Source organism: Trematomus bernacchii, unplaced genomic scaffold (genome assembly GCF_902827165.1).
Source record: "Trematomus bernacchii unplaced genomic scaffold, fTreBer1.1, whole genome shotgun sequence".
Taxonomy (NCBI): Eukaryota; Metazoa; Chordata; class Actinopteri; order Perciformes; family Nototheniidae; genus Trematomus; species Trematomus bernacchii.
In genome coordinates this window covers 28335-36733 of record NW_022987667.1, presented here as the reverse complement: position 1 = coordinate 36733, position 8399 = coordinate 28335, and the positions used below count along the sequence as shown (strand labels likewise).

Here is an 8399-nt window from a genome sequence, read left to right as displayed (position 1 = left end):
AGCATTGGTAATAGTTTATGGTTCAAAGCGACGCTCTATCTAGCTTATATGAGACTAAAGGCTCTGTTCACACACTTTTAGAAATCAGTAGGCTTTAGCTTGTTGTTCAATTACCACATATTTATAACATTACAGTTAAGTGACTGTGGTGCCTTGTTCTTTAGGGAGCTTGTGTGTGTTTTTGCTTGTGGAAAAAAATACAAGTTGACAACTTAAGTGCATGCATTTGAATATTATTGAGAAATTTGAACAACTTTTAAAATCCACACAACATCTTTTTAACAGTGAGTTTGTGTCAAACAGTCCACCTCACTCTTTCTGAACAGTCTCAGTGCACTAGTGAAGGTTTTTCTCCCATGTGGTCTGGTTCTCTGAAACTCTTCTCAGAGTGAGCACAGACGTCAGGTTTTTTCTCCAGTGTGGGTAGGCTGGTGGAGCTTCACACTGTATGAGTCACTGAACTCTTTCTCCCACTGGTCAAAGGAGTGGGTTCGCTGGTGGCGCTTCAATGAGCGTGAGTCCGTGATAAAACTTTTCTCACACTGGTCACAGGAGTAGGGTTTTTCTCCAGTGTGGGTTCGCTAGGTGAATCTTCAAGATAGGCCTAACTGGCTAAAGCTCTTCTTCACACTGGTCACAGGAGTAGGGTTTTTCTCCATGTGTGGTTCGCTTGTGAATCGTCAAATAGCTTGAGTGGCTATAGCTCTTCTCACACTGGTCACAGGAGTAGGGTTTTTCTCAGGTGTGGGTTCGCTTGTGAGTCATCAAATGTCTTGACTGGCTAAAGCTCTTCTCCCACACAGAGGTCACAGGAGTAGGGTTTTTCTCCAGTGTGGGTTCGCAGGTGAATCTTCAAAACGCCTGAGTGCTAAAGCTCTTCTCACAGAGGTCACAGGTGAAAGTTTTTTCCTCCAGTGTGGGTTCGCTTGTGAGTCATCAAATGGCTTGACTGGATAAAGCTCTTCTCACACTGGTCACAGGTGAAAGGTTTTTCTCCAGTGTGGGTTCGCAGGTGAATCTTCAAATAGCCTGACTGGCTAAACTCTTCTCACACTGGTCACAGGAGTAGGGTTTTCTCCAGTGTGGGTTCGCTGGTGAATCTTCAAATCGCCTGACCGGCTAAAGCTCTTCTCACACTGGTCACAGGTGAAAGGTTTTTCTCTAGTGTGGGTACGTTTGTGGTGCTTCAATATCCCTGAACTCCAGAAACTCTTCTCACACTGGTCACAGGTGTATGGTTTTCCTATCGTGGATGTAGACTGATGTTGATCCAGCTGTTCTCCGATGATACTCTTCTCCCCATCATCATAAAGTCTATCTGGGTCTTTGCAGGTCTCTTCCTATAAAACAAAACAATAAATCAACAGAGAAAGTGACACAAGTGTATTAGAGGACACATATGAATGTCTTGATGCAAGTTAAAAATGGACGTGACAGAAGTAAAGTAAGGTTTTTAATGAAACCCGAGAATGCATTCTGACTCGTCGTTAGGGATACAACAAAATAACAAAGACTGCACTGATTGGTTGATTGATTCGGACTGATTTGTTTTTTAAATAAATACAAAGGGGTTGGCTCTCACAGACACTAAAAGGGTTGAAGCACACAAACTCGTTTTCATTGTTTTATAAATTAGTTAAATTCAGAGGTAGGAAGTACATTTACTCAGGTACTGTACTTAAGTACAATTTTGAGGTAATTGTACTTTACTTGAGTATTTCCATTTTATGCTACTTTGTACTTCTACTCCACTACAGTTCAGAGGTAAATGGTGTACTTTTACTCCACTACATGTATTTCATACCTTTAGTTACTTCACAGATGTAGATGAATGATGTGAAATATAATCAAGTGTTAAATCAGACTTTAGTTCCACCTGGAGTAAATCCACAAGCTACCCTGCAGTATACAAAGTCATTCAAACTAGCTGCACCTTTACCAGCTTTGAGAACACTTTCATGATCAATCATTATAAAACATATCATATATATTATTCTGAAATGGACCAATCTGCACAATCACTACTTTTACTATATTTTGATGATAATACTTTTCTACTTTTACTTGAGGAACATTTTGAATGCAGGACTTTTACTGAAACAGAGTATTCCTACACTCTGGTACTTCTACTTTTACTCAAGTACAAGATCTGAGTACTTCTACTTTTACTCAAGTACAAGATCTGAGTACTTTTTGCTTTTACTCAAGTACAAGATCTGAGTACTTTTCCTTTTACTCAAGTACAAGACCTGAGTACTTTTGCTTTTACTCAAGTACAAGATCCGAGTACTTCTACTTTCACTCAAGTACAAGACCTGAGTACTTTTGCTTTTACTCAAGTACAAGACCTGAGTACTTTTGCTTTTACTCAAGTACAAGATCTGAGTACTTCTACTTTTACTCAAGTACAAGACCTGAGTACTTCTACTTTCACTCAAGTACAAGACCTGAGTACTTTTGCTTTTACTCAAGTACAAGATCTGAGTACTTCTCCTTTTACTCAAGTACAAGATCTGAGTACTTCTACTTTTACTCAAGTACAAGATCTGAGTACTTTTACTCAAGTACAAGATCTGAGTACTTCTACTCGAGTACAAGATATGAGTACTTTTACTTTTACTCAAGTACAAGATCTGAGTACTTTTGCTTTTACTCAAGTACAAGATCTGAGTACTTTTACTCAAGTACAAGACCTGAGTACTTCTACTTTTACTCAAGTACAAGATCCGAGTACTTCTACTTTTACTCAAGTACAAGATCTGAGTAATTCTCCTTTTACTCAAGTACAAGATCCGAGTACTTCTCCCACCTCTGAGTAAATGATCAGATGTTACCATCTCCTTGTCCACTAAATGTTTAACCTTGAGACCATTAATTTGACAAAACAATCACTACCACAAAGCTCAAAGAGAGATGGAGTCCATCCAGTTACACACTTGCACATCTGACACATATTAGAGACATATCTTGTTGTGCTTTAGTTTGTGCATTTTTTAAATAAATGCAGCTTTAAAATGAGGTAAAGCTATATATTACAAATATAAATCAGGGTTGACAACTTTGGGTACCTGGCTGGAGTGAGATTTTGATATCATGGGTTTAATTACACATATGCGCACTAAATGACTGCTATCGTGTCAGTAGCGGGACCTTAGCATATATATACAAATACACAATATTGGACACAGACTATAAAGGGCACAACGTTTCATTCACTAATGAAAGTCAAACACATGTTTTTTTCCACTGTTTTATTGTGTGCATAGGCCTGTCGCGATAAGCAATTAATTGACTTATCGTACTATAAATAAAAATGAACTCGATAACTTTTCTGACCTCGATAAATTGCCATTTACACGAGGATGTGACTAGCAGTTTGAAAGGATGTACTTGAATTATTATTATATATTATTATTATGTCAGTGGTCTAAAATGGTCATACAACGTTGCCGACAATATTATCGTTTATCGCAATAATTTCCGGGAAAATGTATCCAACAAAATTAATTATCGTGAGAGGCCTATACATGAAACACACAGACACAAACAAGTCTACAGACATACTCCAAACTGCCAAATATATTAATTAACGCACTCTCTCTCATATACTCTTTGACTCTATTTTGGCCTAGTAGAACAATAAGCAGCAGACTTTTACTTTTTATCATTTCTACTGGATCTTAGATCTGCGCATGCGCAATAACGGGTCGGGGATTGACCAACCGGCTCCCACTGCTCTGCTGTCTGTTGACGTTGTTAAGAGTGGTGGGGCGGGGAGGGAGCGGATCGACAGCTTGAGCAGCTGTCAACTCAACATTGTAAATAACCAACGAAAAACGATCGCCGGTTCATCTTGTTTTTGGTGTGAGAATAGTTTGGGCAGCGTGAGAGCGTGAGATTGATAGTGAAAGCGTGTGTCACACGCCAGATGCGTGAGAGTTGGCAACCCTGTATAAATAAAGACACTAAGTTAGTCTTGTGCAGAGAAACATACATACAGAAACATACATTTCAGTCCCAGTCCCAGTCCCATTTCAGTCCCAGCCCTAATCGGATTGGTGTGTCCCGCACCGACGCTTGTTCGGCCGAAAACCCGCCGATGTTGAATTGGCAGGTTTTCGCCGAAAGTAGTGTGAAAGTAGTTTCAATTAGCCGCGCACTTAGTGCCAGCACTTAGTACACCCATGGAACTAAGAGCCGATCGCGTTCACACCGGAATAAGTTCCCTGAGGGAAGATTACGCAAATGAAGCCGCTGGCGTCACTTCTTCTTCTTCTGCTTTGGGTTTACTGGCAGGCCGCAAACCACTTCACGGCGTATACTGCCACCCGAAGTCCCCGGCCGGAAGTCCCCGGAGTTGGGGACTGGCTTCAGTAGAAGCTGCTGGGACTCCCAGCAGCTTCTACTGAAGCCTTCCGAGTAAATCGCCAGAACGCCGACACCTCCTCATCACTCCACCGCTCCCATGTTCTTTTTTGTGTTGCCATAAGTTATTCTCTCTCCGTTGGTGTGCGGGGCTAATGCTAACAATGCTAATGCCTGCAAATACAATGGCGGCTTCACAAAACCTTTCCGAGTTTTACAGGGCGTGGTTTGCAATCCGCCCAGCCAATCGAAATTGGTACTTTTTTTCTCCCTTAGGTTAGTACCACCTCTCTAGTACCCCCCTTTCACACCAACGCGGTTCCAGGGCCGTTCGGAGCTGGAGCTTGAAAAGCACCAGTCTTTCCTGTTCACACCGCAGCGGAGCTGCCTCTAATGCGGCTTGTCACACCAGCGCTTTTCCCATTCTAGCTCCGTGCTAGAGCTTTTCTGGTTCAGCTCCGGTTTCCCTTTTCTGCTCCCGCTTTGTTCACCACCGCCCAGAGCCGGACTGGTGCTGCCGCGTCATGACGTTACCGTTTACATAGCTGATTTGCTCCCCAACGGCGCTCACAAACAACAACGGGGACTGCGTCGGGTCGATGATCGTGTTGCTTTAATCATACGAAGCCAGATTAAATAAAATAACGACTTCTCCAACCTTATACTTTTCTCCAGAGTGCCGTGGTTCATTGTTTATTAATGTGTTTCAGCGGCATTTACCGACCGCTGCAGTGCTGGCTGCTCTTCCACTGGAGTTTATTCTCCCGTTAGCTCCGGGTTAGCTCACATGGCAGCGGCCGCTCTAAAGTATTCACTATCTGACTGTCACACAAGCAGCTGATACATATCCCCAGTTCCCCTTAAGTGAATGTGTGTCAGTCTGAATTGACGCTGTTTGGCATCACAACGCTGTTATGAAAGTTTATCTGGTATAACATGGGTGATGTTAGCATAGCAACCGAAGATAAACTGACTACTTGCTATTGCTATCCTATTGTGGCATAAGCCATTTTCTACAGGCACATTTTACCGGCGTATTTTTCATTATGATTCTACTTGTGATAGTCGGACATGACAACCTGTGCAGCCCATGTATCGATTCCATCCGATAGCTGCTATAATACAAAACAAAACGTCTGCCTGCTCTCCACAATGATCAATAACAGCGAACGTATGGTCAAAGTAAGGTACAAATAAACAGAATCACACGAAGCCTGGTTAGTGTTGCCTGACTTTATAAAGTGTGGTTGCCTTCTAGTCACTTTGCTCAGGGCTACTTCTTGTAGGCAGGCATGACGAGACTCTTCAGTCGACCCATGTTCAGGGGAGGTGGGTTTAGTTTCCTGCACGCCTCGACGTAAGAGAGACGTAAGCGCCGCCGCTTCTTATGCTGCGTTCACACCGGACGCGATGCGAATATTCGCTTCGCTCTAATCGCTCCTATCGCATTGCTCTAAACGCTCGAGTTTCACCGCGGCTGCCAGCTGTGTTTACTCGCATCATTCAAACAAGACGCGCTGGCTCGGGAGCTACAACTACAACAAATGAACATATTTTACCGTGATTAAATTGTAATACACGTTTCTAAATGATGCCGAAGTAACAACATACTGATACCGGTTAGTAAAAACCATGAATTAATGCTTGACAAGTCTGCAGACAAGACAGCAGGCGAAAAACCTTTTAAAATGCTTGTTTTCTGAATGAAGATCGGGTCGACCAGGCTAAGCTAACGTTGTATATGCTCATTCCACACTCATATCAACGGCTTACAGACATAAATAAACCAGCGACTGTATTCTCCATGACACAGACAGTCTGTGGTTTGTACTTGTTTAACTTTTGTCCAGTTTCTGAACAGATATGAGGAGCTGTGAGCTCTGTGTGCTAACTGCTAACGGCTGATGTTGTGTGGTTGAACGTCAGTGACGGCAGGCTGAGGTCCTCACCGCTGATTGGCTTCCGCGAAAACGCGCCACGTGAATGTGACGCTCGAGTTGAAAAAATTGAACTCTCGCGTTTAACGCGGCACCGTTCAATCGCCTCAATCGCGTGATTCGTGCCGCGTCCACCGCTTCATGCTCGCCGTCGGAGCGAAATCGCGTCTGTCCGCGTCTCTGCATTGACTTTACATGTAATCGCGCTGCCCCCAAACATCGCATCGCGTCCGGTGTGAACGCAGCATTATGCCGCTTTCACACCAACGCGTTTTCAGCGCCGGCTCGGAGCTAGAGCCTGAAAAGTACCGGTTTTTCTGTTCACACCGCAGCGGTTGCCACCTCTTAGCTCCGGAATCCGGTTCACTTCCAGCTCCAAAAAAGTGTCGGTCTAGAAGCAAGAGCTCGGAGCTAAGAGGCGGCGTCGCTTACGCCTCTCTTACGTCGAGGCGTGCAGGAAACTAAACCCACCTCCCCTGAACATGGGTCGTCTGAAGAGTCTCGTCATGCCTGCCTACAAGCAGTAGCGCTGAGCAAAGTGACTAGAAGGCAACCACACACTTATAAAAAAAAAAACACACTTTATAAAGTCAGGCAACACTAACCAGGCTTCGTGTGATTCTGTTTATTTGTACCTTACTTTGACCATCCGTTCGCTGTTATTGATCATTGTGGAGAGCAGGCAGACGTTTTGTTTGTTATTATAGCAGCTATCGGATGGAATCAATACATGGGCTGCACAGGTTGTCATGTCCGACTATCACAAGTAGAATCATAATGAAAAATACGCCGGTAAAAAGTGCCTGTATAAAACGGCTTAGCAAGTAGTCAGTTTAGCTTCGGTTGCTATGCTAACATCACCCATGTTATACCAGAGAAACTTTCATAACAGCGTTGTGATGCCAAACAGCGTCAATTCAGACTGACACACATTCACTTAAGGGGAACTGGGGATATGTATCAGCTGCTTGTGTGACAGTCAGACAGTGAATACTTTAGAGCCGTGTGAGCTAACCCAGAGCTAACGGGAGAATAAACTCCCGTGGAAGAGCAGCCAGCACTGCAGCGGTCGGTAAATGCCGCTGAAACACATGAATAAACAATGAACCACGGCACTCTGGAGAAAAGTATAAGGTTGGAGAAGTCGTTATTTAATTTAATCTGGCTTTGTATGATTAAAAGCAACACGATCATCGACCCGACGCAGTCCCCCGTTGTTGTTGTTGTTGTTGTGAACTCCGTTGGGGAGAAAATCAGCGATGTAAACGGTGAGGTCATGACGCAGCAGCGGCAGCTCTGGGCGGTGTGAACAGAGTGGGAGCAGAAAAGGGAAACCGGAGCTGAACCAGAAAAGCTCTAGCTAGGAGCTAGAAAGGGAAAAGCGCTGGTGTGAAAGCCGCATTAGCTCCGGAGTCTTGCTTCTAGACCGACCATTTTTTGGAGCTGGAAACGAACCGGATTCCGGAGCTAAGAGGCGGCGCCGCTGCGGTGTGAAGAGGAAAAACCGGTACTTTTCAATAAAATGTGGGACGAACAACTGGTGATATTCTATAACGGTAGGCAGATGTATCAGGGGTGTGGCCTTTGTCGAATAACCAGGAAATACACATTTTGATCGCTTCTTCTGTCGTTTACATTCATCTTTTGGTATATTTGGTTGGATAGGAACACTTTGATGCACATTCAGTACCAGTGTGTGAGGTTGTGGTTCCGATGCCGATATCCGGACGCGTACAGCGAGGACTACAAAAAGACACATGAGGTGACTGGGGATGTGTGTTCAAAACATTGCAAGCTTGAATAAATCATTTAAACCATTTATTTTTGCCAGACTTATTACTGAATATCATTCTTAATGTGATACCAAGTCCACCTGAGACCTGTGTATACCTTCAGACAGCCTCCAAGTGAAGCACACATTGTTTACTCACAGTTTGAAAGCAGCGTGGAGAAGTCTTCAGCTGTGGAGCTGTGATCCGCCCAGGATAACTTGTGATACGACTTCTGTGGCTATCAACCAGCGATCATGTTTAATATTAAAGACCACACATTTATCAATGATCAAAACGGTATTCTGCACTTTGCTGCACTTATCCA

At 43.7% G+C, this 8399-nt stretch overlaps 1 pseudogene; it reads right to left on the bottom strand.

Annotated features, from left to right (window-relative positions):
• Positions 1–401: 401 nt before the first annotated feature.
• On the bottom strand, positions 402–1475 carry LOC117487177 (annotated as a pseudogene).
• Between the last annotated feature and the right edge of the window lie 6924 nt (positions 1476–8399).